Source organism: Anomaloglossus baeobatrachus, chromosome 2 (assembly GCF_048569485.1).
Source record: "Anomaloglossus baeobatrachus isolate aAnoBae1 chromosome 2, aAnoBae1.hap1, whole genome shotgun sequence".
Lineage (NCBI taxonomy): Eukaryota > Metazoa > Chordata > Amphibia > Anura > Aromobatidae > Anomaloglossus > Anomaloglossus baeobatrachus.
Genome location: NC_134354.1, coordinates 552,107,756 through 552,133,474, shown reverse-complemented (window position 1 = coordinate 552,133,474; position 25,719 = coordinate 552,107,756).

The following is a 25,719-nucleotide window of genomic DNA, read 5'->3' as shown; positions in this document are numbered from 1 at the left end:
AGTGGTCTGCCAGCCAATCCCTGCATGAGGGCTGGCTCTCAAAAGAGCGCCAACATGCAGAAATGAAGACCACGAGTACAGCACGAGTATCGCGAGATTACTCGGTCCCCGCCGAGTAGCCCGAGTACAGTGATACTCGTGCGAGTACCGAGTAGTAACAAGCATGCTCGCTCATCACTAGTGACCAGTCTTTAGGCCAATGTCTGTACAGCATTCACACCAGACTGGTCATATGACTATGACATTACGGAAAGTCCTTTAACCCGGGGCAACAGCAATGATCGGACTCTGAAGCAGAGTTTGCAAGGCGCGTCGTGGGACCTGTAAGTATAACGACAATGTTTATTATTAACTATATTCTACATTTTACAGCCCTTCCTCCCCATCCCATAACTTTAAAGCCCAAGTTTGGTGATTGGACGCAAGTTTGCGTTATCTTGATCCTGATCTCGATCTTTACAAAATGATCGGGTGAGGCTCCCTATCCCGACCATCGGGGGGATTGCCCATCACTACTCTTGGCATGTCAGAAGATAGCACCAGTGAGAATACACTACTCTACTCCATTCCTTTGCTCGGTTACCATCTACTTTCCCAATCCATCCTATCTAATCACTGAGTAATGCAATAATTGGATTCCTTGCCATCAACTTCTTGTAGGAGAGATGCATCAAAAACAAAGTTTTGATGACAATATCATTAAATTATCCTGCACATAATTCCTGTGCATGGCGCATCTCCAGATCCTTAGTATAGTCCTGCGCAGCCTTTGTGCATTTGTTCAATAAATTCTCGGGAAGAGAAATTTACATACAGCACCTGATGGAGCATGATATGACTTTTGTTTGTTTTTGTCAGTATGAACACAGCAATTTTATGCACCAAAATGAAAAATATATGGATACATGGGAGACCCAATTGAGGTCTCATGGACCTTTATAAGTGTCTTACTTGGCTCAGCATAAAATGGGTCCATAATATGACTATTTTGGCTGCGTTTCTTATAACATTAATATACTTGAGTTCTGTATCTGTTTAAAAGGAACCTGTCTGCTGCTTGAACCAAGGGCAGTCTGAGCCAGACATTATGAGTGTTCTTGCACCATGTACAGTATATCAACAAAAGTGAGTACACCCCTCACATACCAAATCTGGTAGATGTTGGAGACCTTGCACTTCTCAACTTTTTGTTCAAGGATGCCTCACAGATTCTCAATAGGTTTTAAGTCTGGAGACATGCTTGGCCAGTCCAGCACCTTTACTCTCAGTTTCTTCGGCATGACAGTGGTCATCTTGGAGGTATGTTTGGGGTCATTATCATATTGTAATACTGCCCTGTAAGAAATTGCATTGTATTGGGGAAACCTAGAAGGTTAGTGATGGTTCAGGGCCCTCTGCTGACCGAAGGAAGAACAGACCGGGGAACAGAAATCACCTAGGATATAGAAATCTTGCAGTTTGTTTCTAAGAGGAGACATTTCTGAGACAGACCTGTTCAGCAACAGCCAAGGGAAGAGGAAGAGGAGTAGAGAGCCCAGGAGTCAACAGGAAGGGGAGATCTGGCGTGAAGGAGAAGCAGCGCGCGGACGTGCAGACTGAAAAGGAGAATGAGGTCTCCCCTGCAGAAGATTTGAGAGGCCGAGAGATGACTCCAGAGACTACTGGAACAGGTTGTCCACAAATTCCGCACCACTGCATCATTCAGCAAGACCCCCACACCATCCAGCAAGACCCCCGCTACGCCTGTCAAGACCCCTGCTACGCCTGTCAAGACCCCCGAGATGTCCACTATGCCTGCCAAGAGCCCCAAGACCACTGCTACGCCTGTCAAGACCCCTGCTATGCCTGTCAAGATCCCTGCTACACCTGTGAAGACCCCTGCACCATCGCGACCGATGCCGGAACTTCCGCTGCTAGAGCGCTGACGTCAAAAGCAGGAGCCGCTTGCCTCTGATTGGCCAGCGCGCTGCCTTTGAGTATTATCTGACAGAGGAAGTTCCTCCCTTGTCGCAATGGTTACCCGATACACATCCAGTACTGGCGAACTACTTGTTTTGGGTAACCATCGCGACGAGGAGGAACTTCCTCTGTCAGATGCTACTCAAAGGCAGCGCACTGGCCAATCAGAGGCAAGCGGCTCCTGCCTTTGACATCAGCTCGCTAGCATCGGAAGCTCCGGGGCATCGGTCGCATGGTTTCCCAATACACATCCTATACCAGCAAACTGCAAGTCCTAGGAGGCCGGCAATGGAACGGAAGGTAAGGTGAGCATAATATGTGTGTGTGCGTGTATGTTTGTATATGTTTGTGTGTGTTTGAGTGTGTTTGTATGTGTTTGTATATGTGTGGAATGGCACAATAGGGAACCAGGATGGGCCATTTAACAAGTTGTGGAACGAATTGTCTGCATTGCAATAATTTCCTATGTGAAATCTTGCTTTGCTGAACGAGTAACTTGGTTAATAAGCACACTCCCAGAACGGATTGTTCTCGTTAACCAAGGTTCCACTGTATTAACATTAAATGACAGTATTACTGTGAAAAGCCAGTTACGCTTTTGGTGATCGAACCGTTATCGAACATAACCTCGAACTGTTGAACTTGAAGCTAATTGTTCGTGTTCGTCGAACGACTCGAACATCACCTAAAACAGGTTGAATTTGAGATTGGCGAACAGTTCGATTCAAACACCGCTCATCTCTACTGATGACCCCTGTTGCTTTTATAATGAAGTATCTTTAAATGCCGACAGGCCACATGAATTCACAGGAGATCAGCATTTCTGCTGTTTAGAGGAATGCTGAAGTGCCACTCTGAACAGCAGAAGTGATCAGACTATATGAGCTTTGAATCCCCTAAGGGGACTAATAAAATCAATTAAAAATGTAAAAAAAAAAGTTTAAAAATATGAAGAAAACAACAAAAAAAACCCTAAAAATTCAAATCATCTCCCTTTTGCCCCATTGAAAATAAAATAACAATAATAATCAAAAAAAGTTCATAAATGCTCGATCTATCAAAATATAAAATCAATGAATTTGATCAGGAAATGGTGTAGTGTAAAAAAAAAAAACCCTCTAGAATTACATTTTGTTTGTTACCGCAACATTCAATAACAGTTGATCAAAACATTGCATCTATCCAAAACTGGTATAATTGAAAACATCAGCTCATGATGCAAAAAATAAGTCATAACACAGCTCCTGATCCTGAAAAATGAGAAAGTTGCAGGTTTCGGAATATGGTGACAAAAGCGCAATTTTTTGACAAGTTTCTGATTTTTTTTCACCACTTAGATAAAATTAACACTGTACATGTTTGAAATCTACAAACGCGTACTAACCTGGGGAATCATAATAACAGGTCAGTTTTACTATATAATGAACATGATAAATGAAAACAACTCAAAAACAATCATGGAATTGAACTCTTTTTGCAATTTTACCACACTTGGAAACTTTTCCCTGTTTTTCAGTACAATATGGGGCAGAATGAATGGTGTCATTCAAAAGTACAACTCGTCCCACAAAAAATTAAGCCCTCATTTGGCTATATTGACTGAAAAATAAACAAAATTATGGCTCTTGGAAGGAGAAAAAAACAAACAAAAACAAAACACGGAAAATAGCCCAGGGGTAAAGAGGATTAAGGGGTTTTCCACTAAATACATCGCTGGAATACTAGAAGTGAGATTAGCTGTAATCATTTTACATGAGTAAAATGGGGTTGTCTAAATAGTGGAACACCCCTTTACCTATTCCTAATATTTGTACATTTAAAGTTATTATACCTTTATTTTGGTTGGATTATCAAATCCTATGTATGAATTGGTGGAATACAAATGTTTAGCGCCTTACAAAAAATTGATATTTTTTTTTTTTATTAAAACCTTTTTTTTCCTTCCTATAAAACCTGTAATTTGAAATCCTTCACTATGACTTGTTATATCTTAATAAATGTGAAATCTTTATGGCGTCTGGATCATTTGTGCATAATGTTCGGTAACAGCTGTGAACAATTAACATTTTCTTCTTAGTCTAATTTTTTCTTACTTTATGGAGATTTCAACTAGGAATGAGGAAAATATGTGATAGAGAAAAAACTGAAAGAGCTCAGAATTATTAGTCTGTAAATATGTTTATATAGTTTAATAAAGGTGTGACCTATCACTAGTAGAGCTAGTATTATATCTTACTAATGGGCAACACAAAGACAGGAACCTTCCTTCCTTCTCCTTAGTTTTTTATGGCGCATATATTTTAAATATTTCTTTTATTTTTATTCATTTTATTTTTGTATGTATATCACCAAGTTTTGGGGTATGATCAGTTTTAGTGCATGCTATTTTTCTATGTGAACATTAAAGGGAACCAAACATCAGAATTTTGGTATATAAGGTAAAGCCAGTGCAGTACTGGCACTATCAGGTACAGGCTGTACAAACCATTAGTGGGCAGCTCGGATGTTTAGGCTGGGAAATCCAAGTTTATGAAATTTGAAAATTCATCCACTTTTTGATTGACGTGTGCACTTCTCCAGATAATATCCGGGCGGGTTATGCACATGATTCCCGCCCCTCCGCCACCTGTTCCTCCCTCTCTCTGGCTGTAACTGGGTAATGCGGGCTACAAAAACATGTCATCGGAGATAAGCGCTATGCGCAGGCTCCATCTCTGACGCCGTGTAACTGAAGAGAGAAATTTGCATACAGCCAGAAGCCAAAGAGAGGGAGGAACAGGCGGCGGGGGGGGGGGAGGGGGGGGAAACATGTGCATAACACGCCCGGATATTATCTGGAGAAGTGCACAAGTTAATCAAAAAGTGGATGAATTTTCAAACTTCATAAACTTGCATGTCACAGCCTAAACATCCGAGCTGCCCACTAATGGTATGTACAGCCTGTGCCTGATAGTGCCAGTACTGCACTGGCTTTACCTTATATACCAAAATCCTGATGTTTGGTTCCCTTTAAGGTAAATTCCAATTGTTACTTTTTTTAGTTTTTCTTTATGACATTTTACAATAACTTTCACTTGGAAGAAAATGAGATGGAATAGACAGTTGAATGGGTCTGAAAGCCGGGGCTGCATTGAGGACTGACCTCTAAGGCCGCTTTCACACTGCAATCCTATTCCCGTTCAGTGGTCCCGTTGGGGCTTCCGACCAACAGGGCCTCTGTCTATAATGGTGCAGATGGAGTCACCATGTGCTCTGTTCTGCACCATTTTCGGGAGTATACACATACTGGAGGCGGACACCCAAATGCAGCCTATTACATCTGGGTGTCCACCTCAAATACGTACAATGCCTTGCAAAAGTATTCGGCCCCCTTGAATTTTTCAACCTTTTCCCACATTTCAGGCTTCAAACATAAAGATAAAAACACTTACTTCAAGCATCATTTGCTTGGGCGTGTCCCACCCACAGCCATGATTCAGTCATGGGTATGGGATTGAAAAGCACCAGGTAAGTGCTGTTATAAACAGTTCTACTTTTTTCATATATGTGAGGCCGTATGGCACATTTTATATAAAAATATTTTAGAGTAGGTGTACCGCCCAGCGCTCGGCTTCAGCCGAGCCGCTCTGATCCGGGCTCGTCGGTGGGTGGTTCGAGCTCCTCTGGACTCGGGGTCACGTCGCTCTGAAAGGATGCTGGCACTATGTAGGAGGTTGGTAGGTAGGTTTACGGCTGAGGCCGTGGTTTGGGTTAAGTTCGTGATGCCACCCACGGGTTGTGGTGAATGTAGACACCACTGCTGCTGTTTACTAGACCCACAGGGAGGGTGTTGCGCTGCCAGGTGTTGACCCTTCCGTGGGTAGGGGGTTGATGGTCCCGGGGCCCGGTTGTGAGAGTGCGGACGGATTGGTGTGGTGCGGGGCGGGGCGTGGCCCGAGGGCACAGTTGTACTCACTCTGACAGATACACCAGAGTCTTTGGTAAACCAAAAAGATGGTGGTCGGTGCCCGCAGCTGGCTGCGTCTGCTCCCCCACCCGGTTTGGTGGTCCCCACCTTTTTCCTGCACCTTGTTTTGTAGCTGTGGACTGCCTGCACTTCAACGACGGGAGTCCGCTCCCCGGCTATGTGTGTGTCGGGAGAGCCCGTTTGCCCACAGGCGCTGGCCCGTGGGATCTCTCTGCCTGAGCGGTGGCTTTCTATCCCCCTTGTTGGGCTGTTGTCTTCAGTCGGGACTTGGTTGGGAAAGGACCAGACCTCAATCAGTAAATTAACTTAGTCCGGTAGATTCAGGACCTCATTTCAGGGTCTGAGTACCCCCTCTGTGCTCCAGTTTCCAGTCGGTTCCCCGGTTCAGTATCGGCGGGCCACTACCCTGTCCCGGTCCCTTACGGTTCCACCAGGCCGTCTTCCCGGCTCCTGCAGACGGCGACCACCATCTGCCTCTTGGCCAAAGGGTGTCCAGGCTATGACCCAGACCCCTGTCAGACGTTTACTCCTCTCCTTTCCTCTCTCTTTCACCTCCAAAACTAATCTGCTCTGCTTTTCCCGCCTCAGGCTATCCGAACTCATCGGTGGGTGTGGCCAACCACCTGGCTCCGCCCCCTGGTGTGAACGTCAAGACCCGAGAGGGGTGACCAAAGTTTTTAGGTTGGCTGCTGTTACCTTTTTAGGAGACCGGTGTTTGTGCAAGGGCCTGTCTGTGGCTACCTGGCTAGTCCAGGGCATCATATAGGACTGCCCCAAAACGATTTGCCGTGACGTGGAGGGGTAGCTCAAGAAATTGCAATTTTTTGCCAAAAATCTCAAATTTTAATAATAAGTACAGTTTGGATTTTAGTGCAGCAGTGCACATTTAGTGCTGGCTATCTTGTTTTTTCTTCATTGAATTGGTCGGTGGCTGACCCCCACCTTGCCGTGCACCTCAATTTTGTCATCTCAAACAAGAAGAAGACTGATCAGAGATGCAGCCAAGAGGCCCATGATCACTATGGATGAACTGCAGACATCTACAGCTGAGGTGGGAGAGTCTGTCCATAGGACAACAATCATCGTACAGTGCACAAATCTGGCCTTTATGGAAAAGTAGCAAAAAGAAAGCCATTTCTCAAAGATATCCATAAAAGGTGTTGTTTAAAGTTTGCCACAAGCCACCTATGAGACTCACCAAACATGTGGAAGAAGGTGCTCTGGCCAGATGAAACCAAAATCAAACGTTTTTGGGCACAATGCCAAATGATATGTTTGGCGTAAAAGCAACATAGTTCATCACCCTGAGCACACCATCTCCACTGTCAAACATAGTGGTGTCAGCATCATGGTTTGGGCCTGCTTTTCTTCACAGGGACAAGGAAGATGGTTAAAATTGATGGGAAGATGGATGGAGGTAAATACAGGACCATTCTTGAAGAAAACATGTTGAAGTCTGCAAAAGACCTGAGACTGGGACGAAGATTTGTCTTTCAACAAGACAGTGATCCCAAACATAAAGCAAAACTCCCAAAAATGGTACACAACAGAGCACACGGTGACTCCGTTATAGGCGGTGACCCCGTCGGCACATTTTTCGGAACATATTTTGCAGGGGGGGATCAGACAGAAGCCCTGACAGGACCACTGAGCGTTGAGAGGATTGCAGTATTAAAGCGGCCTAAGACAAAAAAATCATGTGACCATTTAGTTGCATTATTAAGTATGTGGTTTTTAAAAAATATGAAATATTTTACAGAAAAAATCAGGAAGTAGTGTTATGAGGTGATGGAAAGGTAGCAGAGGAAGCTACATCAACCTGATAAGTACAGCAACAAGATAAGCTTCTCAAATAAAACTGCAATAATTACCAGGAATACTGTGTACTCTGTATCCATATCTACCATGCTCCTATTAATATTGGTAGTGGCTGTAATCAGTCATAATACAACATTATCTTTTATTTGCATAGCTGTGAAACATTATTCATTGTTAAATAGTGAATATTTTAATTCATTTCTGACTAAAAGGAGCTTACAATCTAAAAGAATTTCATGTGTATATGAATTTTGAGTGTTCATTCATGCACTGGCAAAGCTTTCATGTGCACCAAAGGAATCAACAATTGTAAATAAAATTACTGTTATTATTAAACGTATTAAAAATTAGGCTTTGTAGCAGAATGAATAAACTATTTCCAATGAAGCAAACAAAAAAATGTTAAGTTCCTCAACACAACAAATGTAATAAGTATTTTTTTTCCAAATTAAACCCTTCACCTTCATGACCGGGCCAATTTTTTTTAATTCTGACCAATGTCAATTTATGATGTAATAATAACTATGGAATGCTTCAACATATCCCAGTGATTCTGAATTTTTTTTTTCATGACATATTGTACTTATTGATATTGGTAAATTTAGGACAATATTTTTTGCGTTTATTTGTGAAAATATCATAAATTTGGTGAAAATTTAAAAACTTAGAATTTTTATGCCCTTAAACCACATAGTTATGGCACACAAAATAGTTAATGACATTTCCCACTTGTCTACTTTACATCAGCAGAATATTTGAAACATCATTTATTTTTGTTAGGAAGTTAGAAAGGTTCAAAGTTTACCAGTAATTTCTCATTTTTCCAAAAACATTTACAAAACCTTTTCTTGTTTTCTAGAGTGACCACATCACATTGGAAGTGACTTTGAGAGGCCTATGTGACAGAGAATACCCCAAAGAGACATCATTCTAAAAACTGCACCCCTCAAACTGTTGAAAACCAAACCGCATCCAAGAAGTTTATTAACCCTTTAGGTGCTTCACAGGAACTAAAGTAATGTGGAAGAAAAAAATGAAAATTTTACTTTTTCCCACAAAAAGGTTACATTAGCCCCCAATTTTCCATTTTTTACACACATAGCAAGGGAAAATGCACCATAGAATTTGCTGAGCAATTTCTCCTCAGTTTGCCGATACCCCGTAAGTAGAGGGAATTTACTGTTTGGGCGCATGACAGGGTTCAGAAGGGAAGGAGCGCCATTTAAATTATAGAGCGCAAAATTTTCTGGAATAGATAGCAGATGCCATGTCACATTTGGAGAACTACTGATGTGGCTAAACAGTAAAAACTCCCCACATGTGGCCTCATTTTGGAAACTAGACCCCTGAAGGAATTTATCTAGATGTTTTGTGAGCACCTTGAACCTTCAAGTGATTCATAGAATTTTATAAGGTTCAGCTGTGAAAATGAAAATAATATATTTTTACCAAAACAATGTTGGGTAACAGGAAAAAATGCACCATACAATTTGTCCTGAAATTTCTCCTGAGTATGTAAATACCCAATATGTGGTAGAAATCTACTGACAGAGGGCATGGTAGGGCTTAGAAGGGAAGGAGCGCCATTTGACTTTTTGAATGCAAAATTATCTGGAATCGTTGCATTTGGAGAGTCAAAGATGTGCCTAAACAGTGGAAATCCCCATAAGGGACACAAGTTTGGAAACGTCACCCCCTCAAGGAATTTAACTAGATGTTTAGTGAGCACCTTGAACCCCCAGGTGCTTCACAGAGTTTTATAACGTTGAGCCGTAAAAACACGTTAACCCAAAATCTTTCATTTTTACAAGGGTAAAAGGAGAAAATGCATCATACATTTTGTTGTCAGATTTCTCCTGGTAAAAAACAACTTTTGAGGCATAGTACAAAGTGAAGACGGGAAGGAGAACTATTATTTGAGTTAAGATTTTATTGGAATGGTTTGCAGCTGCCATGTCACATTTGCAGAGCCCCTGGGGTGCCTAAACAGTGTAAATCCCCACAACTGACCCCATTTTAGAAACTACACTCCTCAAGGACTTTATCTATATGTTTGGTAAGCACCTTGAATCCCCAGGTGCTTCACAGAGTTTAATAATGTTCAGCTGTGAAAATGAAAAATACATTTTTAACCACAAAAATGTTGCTTTAACCCCAAATTCTTCATTTTCACTAGAGTAACAGGAGATAATGGATAGGTCAATTTGTTATGCAATTTCTCATGAGAACAGCAATACCCCATATATGGTCAAAAACTAGTTTTGCGGCACAGTACAAGGGGAAGAAGGGAAGGAGCGCCATATTAGAGTTCAGATTTAGTCAGAAGAGGTTGGGGGTGCCATGCCACATTGGCAGAGCCCCTGAATTGCCAGAACAACAGAAACCTCCCATATGTCACCCAATTTTACAAATTGCACCCCTCAATGAATTCATCTAGCCATGCAGTGAGCATATTGACACAAGTGTGTCACAAAATGCTATACGAAAGCATGCGGCGAAAAAAACATTTTAAATATTTACCTCTAAAATGTTTTTTTAACCCAAGATTTCCAATTTTTACAAAGGGAATAAGTATAAAAGGCCCCATAATATATTACACAATTTCTCCTGAATGTGGAATACCCCACATGTGACTGTTTAGTACTGTTTGGCCACACTGCAGAGCTCAAGTGGAAAGCAGAGCCATTTGATTTTTGGAGTACAGATTTTCCTAGATTAGTTTCCGGACTCCATATGCAAAGTCCCTAAGGGCCAGAACAGCAAAAACCTCCTCAAATGACCACATTTCGAAAATTACTCCCCTCTGGGAGCTCATCGACAGCTCAGTGATGATTTAGTCAAATGCAGTGAATTTTGCATATTTAAAAATTGCAAATAAACCCTTGCCTTGCCTTTACATTGTTTCCAGCTTGTGCTTCTGGAAACCTATACCCCATAAGTTAAGTGGGGTCTACTCACCACAGTAATGCAAAACACATGAACGTTAACTGTGTTTTAGGCACATTGTGGGACTCAGAAGGGAAAGGGGCATTTGGATTTGGTAGCGGGATTTTGCTGAAATTCTGTTTTTGAAGTGCACGACACGTAAAAAGATGGATACCGTTGTACCAAGGGCTAGACGGGAGTTCAAATTGACAACTCTAACTCTAACTCATTATAGTGAATTTTCTTTTGGTAACATTTTCTGAATGATATTCTTCAGATATTTACATGTAATCCCCTGTTTAAATGCTCAACATAGAGAGCAGGACACATGTAAGCCATACCATATTGTCATTTTTGGGAAACAGAATGAACAAATTGCAGAATTGTCGGACAAAATGACATTTTTAGCAGTACCATATTTATTTATGTATGACTTTAATTCCACTTTTCAGCTGTATGAAGAAAAGACAGTCTTTGCTACTTTATTATGGTATTTACTGAAAGGGTTAACTAGTGTTACAGTTTTATAGAAGGGATTGTTATGGGCATGGCGATATCAAATATACTTTCTTTTTTTTTTTTTTTTACATAAATATACATATTTATTGGAATATTTATTTTTTCATTTTTTATTCTCTGAAATTTTTAAAATAGTTTTACATTTTTTTTTTACTTTTTAACTTTATCCCTCTATGAAACATTACTTTTTATTTCCCTGATAACTAGTATAATGTATTGCAATGCATCAGTTGCACTGACAAAACCCTCTGGGATCATGCTCCTGGCATAATCCTAGAGGTTTTCCACACCATGCTGACCTGGAGATTATCATGACTACCTTGGATCACCATGGCAACGATTGGGTCTTTGCAATCACATTTGGGACACAGATAAGAGGGGAGTTCCCAGACCCCTAAATGCTGCAATCGATATCAATCACTGCATTTAGGTCGTTAGACAGGGGCAATCATGGACTGTCCCTGGCTGTGAAAGTTGAGGCTCGGCTGTTGGGAAAGCCGAGTCCCTGGCGGCGATCATTTGAGCACAACTCCTATGCCCCCACGATCAACAGGATGTCCTGGGTACATCCAATGTAGTGAAGTCCCAAATAAGCAGGATGTACCCTGTAATTCCAAGTTTGAGAAAGAGTTAATGACTACTACAGTCTCAGAATTATTCAATTCCTTCATGATAATGATATACATTTGACAAACATAATTCATAGCCAGAAATCCAGCTTCTCCTATTGCTTCTGGGGAATCTTAGCCCATACCTCATCGGAATTGACCTCAAGTTCATTAACATTCTTGGGGTTGCATGGTGAAGCCTTCCTCTTTATTTTCTATGAGGTTCTGGGTAGTCATGTTTTATGGCTGCTCGGTGTAAATTCAGATGTAGCAGAGCTGGAATTGTTGTGGGACTTGATGTGGATTACATCGGACCTGGGTGTTTTGGGGGTTAATAAAGTGTTGAAAGAAGTTGTTTTTTGTATTTTATTTTAAATAAAGTATTTTTTAGGTGTTTGTGTTTGTTTCTTTTCACTTACAGATTAGTGATGGGGGTTCAGAGCCGCCTCCCATTTCTACTCTAGAGCTTACTGGCAGCTGTGAGCTGCCATTATCTCTTTATTACCCTTATTGCCACTGCACCTGGGCAATCAGGACGAGCCAGGTAAAGGGCTGTATGTGACAACTCTGGGCGGCTGCAGGCTGCTATTTTTAGGTTGGGGGAGCCCAATAAGCATGAGTCTCCCCAGCCTGAGAATACCAGTCCCCAGCTGTCAGGCTTTATATTGGCTGGGTATCAAAATTGGGTGGACAGCACATCATTTTTTAAAAATATTTATTTAAATATTTCAATAAAAATTTTAAAAAAGCTGCATGCGGTTCCTCTTATTTTGATACACAGCCAAGATAAGTGCGTGGCTGGGGGCTACAGCCTGTAGCCATATGCTTTATCTGTGCTGAGTATTATAATATGGGGGAACTCTATTAGAGATGAGCCACCCCCATAGTGTTCGAGTTCGGTTCGGTTCTTCGAACGGCCGGTGTGTTCGTCGAACGTTTGACGAACACCTTCAAACCCCATTGAAAACAATGGCAGGCAAACACAAACACATAGAAAACACAAAAAAAGTTCAGCTTACCAGCGTAGAAGCCACAGGTGTATGTGATTGGCTGACAGCCTGCACTGACCCACTATACACTCGGTTAAGAAAAAAAAAATGGAGATCGCCATTATTTCAGGAACCCCCACCCCCCCCACACACACTATACACTGAATTTGGATATTATTATTAACATTGCTCACATTTGGCAGCACATGTGAATGTATTGTGACTGCAGAATTGATGCAGAATGTATGCACGCTGGATGCTTGCTCTGCCATTCAACTCGGCTCCATGCCCGCTGACAGCAGACACAGACAGTCACGAGATGAGAATAAACTCGGATAAACTTCACCCGACTATATTGTCATCCTGCGGCTTTGTCTGTATCGCAGCCTGATTTGCGGTCACCGGTGAAGGATGCACGATATTCGCAAATCCCCTGAGTGACTGAAGTGAGCCGCAATCAGCGTTGCCGTCACTGCAGTAACCGGCCTCCATCATCCCCGCACACACCGGCCCCGTCATCCCCGCACACACCAGTTCCCATCATCTCCGCACACAACGCAACCAGCTTCCCCGCACACAATGCCCCCGTCATCCCCGCACACACCAGCCCCCATCAACCTCGCACACACCGGCCTCCATCATCCCCGCACACACCGGCCTCCATCATCCCCGCACACACTGACCCCCATCATCCCCGCACACATCGGCCCCCATCATCTCCGCACATAACGCAATCATCATCCCCACACACACCGACCCCGTCATCCCCGCACACAGTGCCCCCGTCATACCCGCACACACCAGCTCCCATCATCCCCGCACACACTGGCCTCCATCATCCCCGCACACACTGGCCTCCATCATCTCCGCACACAACGCCCCCGTCATCCCCGTACACACTGGCCTCCATAATCCCCGCACACAGCGGCCCCCATCATCCCCGCACACACCGGCCCCCATCATCTCCGCACACAATGCAACTGTCATCCCCGCACACGCCGGCCCCCGTCATCCCCGCACACGCCGGCCCCCATCATCCCCGCACACACCGGTCCCCATCATCCCCGCACACACCGGCACTACGTGAATGAAGTCTCCGCTGACAGCGCGGCTCACTTCAGTTGCGGTCACGGTCGTGTTCTACTGCGCTCCCTGTCAGCTTCATGTAGCAGAGCTGAAAGCGTCGTGTGGATTACTTCGGACCTGGATGGGTGTTTGGGGATTAATAAAGTGGTAAATGAGGGGTTTTTTTGTCTTTTATTCCAAATAAAGGATTTTTCGTTGTGTGTGTTTATTTACTTTCACTACAGATTAATTATGAAAGGTATCTTGGGGAGACGCCTGCCATGATTAACCTAGGACTTAGTGGTAGCTATAAGCTGCCATTTAACTCCTCATTACCCCGATTGCCACCGCACCAGGGCAATTCGGGATGAGCCGGGTAGAGTCCCGGGACTGTCACATCTAATAGATGCGGCAATTCCAGGCCGCTACTGGCTGATATTGTTAGGGTGGTGGGCTCCCCATAACGTGGTGCTCCCCATCCTGACAATACCAGCCTCCAGCCGCATGGCTTTATATTGGCTGGTATCAAAATCAGGGGGACCGCAGTTTTTTTTTTAATTACTTATTTATTTATTTTCCTGCACGATATAGACCTGCTGTGATTGGTTGCAGTGACACAGCTGTCACTCAGCGTGGGGGCGTGTATGACTGCAACCAATCATGGGCGCCGGTGGGCGGGGAAAGCAGGGAATACGAGATTGAATAATGAGAGGCAGCCATTTTCAAAAGAGTAAAAGCCGCCGGAGCTTTGTGACAGAAATGCAGCTGATCGTTGAGTAGGAAAGAGAGAGGGGATTGTGTTGGTGACGCAGGACGCATGCAAATACACAACGTGCGCACATAGCCTTACTGTGAAAATCCACGCTTTTGGTGATCGAATCGTTATCGAACGTTAACTTGAACTGTCGAACGTGAAGCAAATCATTCGAGTTCGTCGAACGACTCGAACATCACCCAAAACAACTCGAATTTGAAATTGGCGAATGGTTCGATTCGAACACCGCTCATCTTTAGACCCTATGTCAATTTTTCAAAAATGTATTGTTACAGTACACCGGCATCTGTAATTGGAAGCTGTTAGGCGCTGGGGTTCATCTGACTGCAACCAATGCCGATGGACAGGGGAAGAAGTGCATACTTAATGAAGATAATGAATGACCCCAGGAGCATACAGCAATGCCTGTGACTCGGTAAGTATGAAGCACTTGGTCCTACCCCTTTGCGCCGGATTCTGGTCCCCATAGAATACTGGCATTCGGCCAGATACCAGGGATCGGTGGGGGATTGATCTGCGAGTCCTCCCATCACTACTGAGAAATATAGGGACAAAACGCACAAAGAATTGATATGCTGCATCCTTGTGATCACCACAAAGATGCAGGCAAAAAAGGCTGCAATGTGAGCACAGCAAAAATGAAATGCCACAACCTCACCGCAAGCCGATCCAGGGGAGGTGGCAAGTGTCTGAGAGAAAAGTGGACCCACTGGACCACAGGGGGAACCCGGACTTATCCTTTAGCAGATGGAGGGGCTTGACTAAGCGCCCGCCGCAAGGCAGGATACCAGGTGCCACTCTCAGGGCAAGAGACTCAGGGCAACTGTGGCAGCTGAGCGGGCCAAGGTGACAGCAGGACTGGGGTGCAGAACATAGAGCAATGACCTGAACTGGAACGAGCAAGGTAAGCACCAGCAGACATAAGGCATGAGACACCAGGAGTAGGACTTCAGGCATGGGTCCGCAGGCATAGGTCTTGGACATCGGGTGAGGCTCCAGACATTGAGCAGAGGTCAGCAGACACCGGCCATCGGGTACAGCAAGCACGGACCGCAACAGAGCAGTGCAGGCACAGGCATGGACCACAGCAGAATGATGTTGGCACAGCAGGTACATCCAGACTTCAGGTTACATAAAACACGACTTTATTCACAGGACACGGCAGGACTTTGGATACATCACATGGCAGGATAACAAGAAACACAGCAGGGCTTTGGGTACATCACAAGGCAGGATATCAGAGTACATCACACAGCAGGATATCAGGGTACATCACATGGCATGAACACAAATACAGGACACAGGACCAGGCTGGAGTCCAGGGTGAATGCCAGTAACCAGATACACCGGTCCCTAAATATGCAGATACCTGAGCACGCTGGGACAATGGTTAAACAGACTGCAAACAGGTTACCAGCTTCAGACAGGTGACCGGACTCAGGGAGTTAACTGGACTCAGGAACAGAAGACCAAACCGTTCAGGAATACAGGAAACAGGACCAGGCTGTAGTCCAGGGGGATTGCCAATATACTGGACTCAGGACCAGAAGACACCAGCTCTTCGGGAAGAACACATAGAAAAACACAAACAAAATGCTCCAATCAGGGGGAGGATCCTTAAATAGCCTCTAGGCTGGAGAGCAGCAATCCCCACACAACATGTGCAGAGCCTGCAGCCTAGGTGGGAGCAGAGCCGACCAAAACGTGGGCATCCACTGGCAAACATAGCTGGGGACTGCACTTATACGTGGCAGCAGAGAAGCGGGAAGTAGCGGCCTCTTCTCCTTCTCCAGGTCCTGCCGCGGTCTCTTCACACTCCTGGGCTGTGCACTCTGCTTCTGTCCCAGAGTCTACTGCAACCTTTTCCGGCTTCCAGGCCACATGCAGGACTTCTGTAAGTGCTCATAGGGTGCGCGCGTGGCCACGCCACCTTTCTTAAAGTGGTAGCGTCCCCTTACCTGGAAGTGACCTCAGAGTTCTCTTGTTACCTAAATGGTATTTTCGTATGCCTCCCCTGACAGGAAGTGCCTGAGTAACGTTACACGTAGTGCATTGCTAGTTCTCTGGTCCCCGGTTGTTACTTTGTCTAGTCCCTGTTCCAGTCTTTAGTTACTATCCTCTGTTTCATCCTAGAGCTGGCTCACCTCCATTGCCTGTATGCTGTCACGTAATAGTCTCTACTGCAGTGTCATCCAACTGAGCTATCTCCTGCCTGTCACCGCACCTGAGTCTTCACCACAGTACCATCTCATCCAGATCTACTTTTCAGTGCTGTCTCGTTTCTGCCTCCATCTTGGTGCCGCTATATCCCAGACTCCTGTACTGGACATTGTGACTATATCTGTCTGTAAGAGATGGCCCCCCTCTTGTCCCTGGCTGCCATGCATTTAGGCCTTCTGTTGGAAACGGCGCACAGTCCCTGTATAGGGGTTCGCTGCTGGTGGCTTCCTCAGGGGAGTCCGGTGCACGGTCCAGTGGGTCCACCCCCGGACGCTCACCGCCCTTCATTGAGCAATCTTAGCTATGCCTCACTTTCATGCTGCAGCTTAAATGGTTATTTTAAAGCTAAGTACAATTTTCTAGAGGTTATCCAAACACCTACCTTTCATTTTTAAGAGAGTCACTCATTTAACTATACTTCATTGCTTTCCTGGGCATAACCATTTCCTTCCAGGAAGACCCAGTTTGCATGAGAACACTAGGGGTTGCGGAAAATGGTGCAAAAAGTGCGCCAGTTTTTTGGGACAAACTTCTGAATTTTTTTAACCACTTATAGAAAAGTAAACCTATACATGCTTGGTGTCTACGAACTCTTACCGACCTGAGGCATCAGATAAACCAGTTTTACCACATAGTGAACACAGTGAATAAAATACCCCCAAAACAATCATGGAGTCACACTTTTCTTGCAAGTTTTCCGCACTTGGAAATTTTTTGCCATGTTCCAATACACTATATGGTAAAAATTATGATTTCAGTTAAAAGTACAACTTGTCCCAAAAAACAAGCCTTTATATGGCAAGATTGACGGAAAAATAAAAACGTTATAGCTCTCAAAAGAAAGGGAGCAAAAACCCCCTGAAAAACGGTTAAATAGAAAATCGCTTTGGCTGAGGAGTTAATGTGTTTGCACAGAGCAAAGTTGTCTTCCTATAATGTTTTGTTCAACTCACTTGGGTCAACACCTGGTTTGTAAATGTATGCTCTTTTGAGGGATTCTACTGATTAGGTTGAATAATTCTAAGGGGTACTTTGCACACTACGACATCGCAAGCCGATGGTAGCGATGCCGAGCGCGATAGTCCCCGCCCCCGTCGCAGCTGCGATATCTTGTGATAGCTGCCATAGCGTACATTATCGCTACGGCAGCTTCACATGCACTTACCTGCCCTGCAACATCGCTCTGGCCGGCAAACCGCCTCCTTCCTAAGGGGGCGGTCGTGCGGCGTCACGGCGATGTCACACGGCAGGCGGCCAATAGAAGCAGGGGGGCGGAGATGAGCGAGACGTAAACATCCCGGCCACCTCCTTCCTTCAACATTGCAGGCGGGACGCAGGTAAGGCGATGTTCCTCGCTCCTCCGGCATCACACACAGCGATGTGTGCTGCCGCAGGAACGAGGAACAACATCGTAACATCGGTCCTTCCGAAATTATGGAAATGACCGACGCTACACCGATCATACGATTTCGCCGCTTTTGCGCTCGTTAATCGTAGTAAAAAGGATTCGCATACTCCGATGTCGACAGCGACGCCGGATGTGCGTCACTTTCGATTGGACCCCACCGACATCGCACCTGTGATGTCGTAGTGTGCAAAGTACCCCTAAGACTGCAGTAGCTATGAAATGTGACATTTTGTGATAAGTTTAGAGAAACTACATGTCATATTCTTATGTTGAGATAATTAAATGGTTGTTGCTTGATTGTTGTTTTTTTTTGCAAACAGCAGAAAGGTTGTAAATTGTGCTTATAAACCTAATTTTGCAATTACACACAGCTCCAGTCACACTGTCTGATTGCAGACTTCAGAATCCTCACATTTCACCCACTGTGTGCTGTGTGGATTCTCCAGTGTCAGATTTAGGAATTGCGGTCACATGGCTGCGAATATACAACTCCCGGCACATTCTGAGAAAATGGGCGTGGCTTAGCTCAATACACTTGTATTAAGTGAGGTTGCACCCATCTAGTGAGCATGTGGCCAGGAGTCTGTGTGTCGCCCAGGGCTATGGGGTACTCGGTCCCGGCCCGTACATGTACGGGGATGCTGTGTCACGGTTATATAATGGCCGATGCCCGGTTCCGTGACCCTGGTGGACGCTTTTTAAAAGGGGATTTATACAGAGGAATGAGTTTGTATTGTGATTTCAGTTGTGGGTTGCGGTTATGGTCATGGAACCACCGCTTCACAATCTGTTACCTCTGGGCTGATGTTACTGGTAGCCTGGATGGTAGGCCATCCGCAAATAGGGCTGGGCCCCAGGGAGTGAATGTAAGGGTCCGTCGCAGAAAAAAGGGAAACCACACGATGGGGATGTGTGCCGCCCCTGCTTCAGCAACCGGGCTGCTCGGATCCGGATCCGCGGTGGCTTGAGGGATTTCCGGAAAAGGGGAGTATTTACAGGGGATGATGTGTAAAGGTCGTGATGCCACCCGTGGTGTGTTGTAAGGTGGAGTACCACCGCTGCAGTTGGGAGTACCCACTGGCGATGGTGTGGGCAGCCAGGTGTTTAACCTATCCACGGGTAGGGGGAATGCCCCGGGTCTCAATGAGGGTGACGGGGAAGTGCCATTGGGATGGTAAGGGTCACTTTTGTATTCCCTCAGTCCAATAACGCTGACACCGACAACTGTGGTAAACCAAAGTTCTTGACACCGCTGCCGCTGGGAGGGAGCATGCCTGGATCCCTTGCCCGTTGGTGTTTTCTGTTAGTCTGTGACCTTTACCTTGGCACCTAGTTTTCTGGTTGGTCCCTTGAGTATAAAACTGGTCGGGTCCCGCTCACCAGTATGGCTAACTGGCTGAGCTTGTTCTCAGGTTTCACGTTTGGGATTTTTCTGGACCTTGTAGTGGGAAAGTCCTATCCCCCTTGTTGCGCTAGTACCCCGATTTTGGAGCTGGTGGAGAACGGATCTTGAAGGCTCCGTCCTCGTCGGGTAAATTGTCAGGACGCCTGAAGCTTCTTCCTGACCTAGGGTCCACGTACCCCGTCGTGCCCTGGCCCCTGCCCGGTGATGACACAAGGCCGCCGGCTGTCCTCCTCGACAGTCCGTGCCCTTTGTCACGATCCCCTGTGACCGGGGTCTAGCTCCTACCAGGCCCAGACCAACATCTGCCACCTAGTAGTTCACGGAGCCAAGCTCCTGACCTCTCCTCTTGAGAGTCACCACTTAACTGACCTCCCCTTAACCAACCCCCCAAGTGGGCAACCCTATTCTACTCTGGCCGTCCACTGGTGTGTCTGGTGGGTGTGATGCAGAGTGTTCCTGGGATTTTGATTAGCTTGTTCTTGGCAACACCAAAGGTCAGGGACCCGTAACCAAGGAGGAGGTGGATATTGTACAGAAGGGCAGATTGCACAATACCCTGTGATGACTTGATAGGCCAGGGCATCACAGATGCAGTGCAACTTCTGTTTACTCACAGTGTTGTTGAGTTATGACCCTGAGGACGGCTGGTTCAGACCCCTGGTCCCTTTTGTCCCAGTGCTGGTGTGGTGACCTGGTAGTCTCTTTCCCGGGAACCTCTCACTGGTTGGTGGGACCCCATAGCCTGGTGTGTTTGTGGGTCCCTTACTGTCTGTTGGCAGTCTCTCGTCCATACGGCGGGCAGTGCGAACCCTGTAGGGTCGGTGTTCTATTCCGGTTCCTGGCTCAATCTTTACTGCTGGTGCCCCCGGATTCTTGGGTCAATGAGGTCTGTGAAAGTCCTCTCACTTTGCAGGTATTTGTCAGGTTGCCTGAAGTTGTCGCTTGACCCAGGGCCCTGGTGCTCTAGTTCCAGAGGTACCTGGTTGTACCATCCCTGGCAACCACTCTCCTTGCCACCTAGGTCACTGTTACTCGACCCCATCTGGAAACACATCCTTCTCCTTCAACTGTCACTATCGTACTCCACCGTCTGAGTGTCTGTCTGTGTCTGTTTTGTCCCCTCCCACCGGGCTGTCGGCTAGTGGACTGGACTGTCTCCACCCCTGGGTGGCCATCCATTGGGTCACGGACTAGTCAGTCATCCCTAATGGGGAGTGGGAGCTGGGGATGTTATGTGTTTTGGTGGTTCCAGCACTGGTCTTCCAGGTCCCTGGGAGTAGGCCCTGCATCTTTGTCAGGATACAGTACCTAGTAGTGCCCCGAGGGGTTCAGGGGTGCTACATCTGCATATAATACACTTGCAGCCATGTGACCACCATTCCCAGCTCTGACACTGGAGAATCTACACAGCACACTGTGGGTACAATGTGAGGATACAGAAGTTTGCAATAACAAAGAGTGACTGAAGACTTGTAGATTTAGACTGGATAACCCCTTTTAAGGTACACAAGCGTTGAAATCGGACGAGTGCAATGCGAGAAAATCTCGCATTGCACTCTGACAAATGTTAGTCAATGAGGTACAGCAGTTGGTCAGCTTTTCTCACATCCAGATTCTGGATTCAAGAAAAGTAGCAGGATGCTGCGATTTTCTGCGAGAGCCGTATCTCTCGCACCCATTCAAGTGAATGAGTACGAGAGAAACATCGGACTGCACTCGGATGTTATCCCAGTGCAGTGCGATATACGCACAGGCTGACAATAGAGGAGATGGGGAGATTAACCCCTCCCTCTCCTACGCAGTGCCCACCCTCAGCTTCACAGCTATGACCTAATTGCAGGATTGGGTCACAGTCGCATGACACTCGGCTCATGCTCGCAGCAGAGCCTGAGTCGTAGGCCATTAGCATATCACATCCGATGCTCTCACATCGGATGCCATATACTCCTGTGAGTCAAGCCTAAGACATACACTCGTCTGGTATCCATAAACATATATTTTAGTATCCTGTATATAAAAGTCTAGTCAGCTTTGCTTTCTTGGACAGAGGGATACAGCAAAAACCACAACAACAACATATTTTTACTACACAAGTCAATGGGCAGCATATATCACTGTACACCTATTCAGTGGCCTATGACAGAGTCTTCCATCAGAGGTATATGTCAGGGAATACTCTCAAAACATACCTCTAATGAAGGCATAAATCAAATTGTAAGCAGAGGATATATACTATCCAGCGCTTATGTTAGGCTGTAGTTATTGGTGTCATCAATATTGATATGGGGTCTCTTCAGATGTATCTTATTAAAACACACTCTCAATATCTCTTCTGCTTTTGTGGAATATGTATAAAAATGGTCCAAAGTTCACCATATCCATTAGGGAATAGGATGAAGACAACATGAGCTGTTTCCCTATTGGGGACCTATCACCACAAAAATGCAGTGCACCTACGTTCGGGTATCCATCTGCAGAAACGTATATGTGCAGAAAATGGCACAAAACAGAGCACACGCTAACGCAGTGTGCTCCATAGCAGTGAATGGCCCCGTCGGGCGCATGCGTCCGGAGCACGCTTTGCAGAGTGGGGGAGGGGCGGTCCGGACGGATGCCCCGACGGGACCTGTGGACGTAGAGAAAAACGCAATGTGAAAGGAGCCTTACTCTTAGTATTGACTACAACTACAGAAAACAACAGTACCTTCCTTTTTTATTATGGTATAAAAAATATTAAGGTACACTTTCTAGATCTCAGCCCTAAGTCAGGACAGCTCCAGTGCAGACTTTTAAAGGGAACCAGTTACGTACAATATGCACCCAGAACCACGAGTAGTTCTGGGTGCATATCTATAATCTCTGCCTAAAGGCCACTTTACACAGCGACGTCACTAAGCGGCTGCCCAATAGAAGCGGAGGGTCGCAGATGAGCGGGACATAACATCCTGCCCACCTTCTTCCTTCCTCATTGCCGGCAGCCGCAGGTAAGGGGAGGTTCCTTGTTCCTGCGGTGTCACACATAGCGATGTGTGCTGCTACAGGAACGACGAACAACATCGTACCTGTAGCAGCAACGATATTTGGAAACTGGACAGCATGTCCACGAGCAACGATAAGATGAGTATTTTTGCTCGTTAGCGGTTGCTCGTACGTGTCACACGCAACGACGTCACTAACAAGACGTGCGCCACGAATTCCGTGACCCCAGTGACATCGCGTTAGGGTTGTCGTTGCATGTTAAGCGGCCTTAACTGTCCCAGCATTTATAAGCATACATAAAGAGATCTTTAGAAATAGTATTTCTAAAGATCCTTTATGATATGCTAATGAGTGGAGCGACTAGTCGCAAGGGCATTAGTTTCCCCGACTAGTCCGCCCTCTTAGCATGTCCATAGGGGCGTGCTAAAATGCTATTCAATGTACATTGCCCGGTGTCATCAGTGGTGACTTGCGTACCTGTGTCAATTGTCACTACTTCAGAATACTGGGTTTAGGGTCAGTGCGCATGATCAGAAGTCCCGACACTTCCAGTCATGCGCACTAGACCTTTCTGAAGTCGGGACGTGTACATCAGGCTTCATAGTGCACATGACTGGAAGTGTTGAGTCTTCTGATCATGGGCACTGACACTAAACCCGGCATTCTGAAGTGGTAATAAAGTAATTGTTCAGCTCACCACTCCATGTGTTGCTCAGCAGCTCCTAGCCCAGTGCTCGGATCCAATGGTTTGTCATCCACAGGTGCAAATTCAATCCAAGGAAGGGGGGAGGGGAGGAAAAAATCCTGCACCAAAGTAAAAAAAATCCTATTTATTTCAACAATTAAAACATGGATACATGTTCAGTTACACCTTATGTGTTTCGGAGAGACAAAATAAGCTCCTTATTCATAGGCAACATAGTAACAAATGAAAGCAAAGATGGTTACAAAGGCTAATCCATCTTGTTACTGAGCCGGATCTACATAAAGTAGTACCATATGAACATATACTAAAAACAACATCACGAAAATTTAACAAATAACATTGCATTTCGTCATCTACTTTCCATGGAAGTCAATGTAGCAAATCCTGGTTGAATTATAAGGGTACTTACAAATGTGGACATACAAAATTCAGTATGTGCAAATTCATACTAAGGAGGGACCATTTTTCAGACAATAGTGGTATCAATTATGAAATTAGGACCTACATAAATTGTAATACCACACATCTAGTGTATATGGCTTCATGTACAACATGTCAAAAATATTATATTGGATGTACGACCCGAAATTTGAAAAAGAGAATAAGTGAACATGTTGCTGGAGCCACATCCACTTCTCAGACAGGACGTACTATTTCTGGTCTTTCAAAACACTTCAGAGACACCCATTGTGGTGATATTAGTTCACTAAAAGTGCAGAAATTGGAGAGGGTTAATAGACCATATAGAGGTGGAGACTGACAGAAAATGTTGCTTGCTAGGGAGGCGTATTGGATTCTTAAACTAAATGCCCATTACCCAGGGGGCCTTAATTTTCGTTTTGATCTGTTATATATCTATTGATATTGTAGATATGTATGTAGACTGTTTCTGTTGTGTAATGTTATTTGTGAATTTTTCACGATGTTATTTTTAGTATATGTTCTTATGGTACTACTTTATGTAGATCCGGCTCAGTAACAAGATGGATTAGCCTTTATAGCCATCTTTGCTTTCATTTGTTACTATGTTGCCTATGAATAAGCATAGGATTTTTTTTACTTTGGTGCTGGATTTTTTCCTTCCCTCCCCCCCTTCCTTAGATTGAAGTTGATTCTGTAGTGGTGACAACGCACATGCGCACTGACCCAAAGTAACGCCCTTGCAACTAGTCCCTGCGCTCATTAGCATATCATAAAGGATCTTTAGAAATACTTTTTCTAAAGATCTCTTTATGTATGCTGCTAGAGGCAGGTACAGGCAGGGATTTGAAATATGCACCCAGAACTGCTCTTGGTTCTTAATATAAAGTGGAAATAAGCTATATAAATGAATGTATAGCACTGGGTAAGATACAACAGCCAATGTGCACATATAGAAAGTATCATGTGGTAACACATAGCATAACACTTGTGATGAAGTCAAAGGTAAAAAAAAAAGGGTATAAACAAATTAAAAGACCTGGTGAACTGGAAAGAATAAAAGGAAAATATAAGCAGCTGGGTGTCATGACCACATACGAATCGCCACACAAGAGTGGCTTCTTCAGGGGTAAGGGTTCTTTTCTTTTTCCATAGTTCTATTTTATGGTGTATTTTTGGTTAAGATCCTAAGACTTTCTGCAGTGCCCTCTACCATCTGTTGTGTAACTTTCCCTTTTCAACACAGCAGAGATGAAGCATAAAAAATGATGCTAAGGAAGAGGGGAGTAGTTTCTCTTGGCAACTAATAAGATTTCTGACTTTCCTTCCCTAAAAGTCCTTTGAAAAAAAGGAATTGAAGTCTTATTGATTTGCGTGAGTACTAACTCCACATTTGGACCAGTTTTGCTACATTTTCACCAGTGGATTTCATATAATCACAATTTCTGAAGAATTTAGTGAACAATTCAGTTTTTAAAAAAAAAAACAACTTACACAAATGTTGTTAATTTCCGTTTACCCGATTAAACACTACTTAGACAAGCGCTAACATGTCAACAACATGATAATTTAGATTTATGATGCAATTTTGTGCTGAAAACGTATACACAAGGTATAAATTAGACTTTTACACTATGGAAGGTACAGAAACATTCACACGTGACACTGAGACATTAATCATTCAGCATCCAATATGAATATATTATTTTTTGTAGGTATGGGAATTATGAGAAAGGCTTGCCTTAAAAATATTCTTCGAGGTCACAACAACAAGCAATGTTAGATTCCTGGTGAATGTGGTATTTAACCTGCCACACGGAAGGAAACTCTGTTGTACTAATTACTTATTGAGTACTGGAAAATATACCGATGTGGACTACACCCAATCGAAGCAGCTTTATCAACGCAGCTCCTGTTTTTCAGTGGCATAAAATGACTCTAGATTAAGTCTAATGA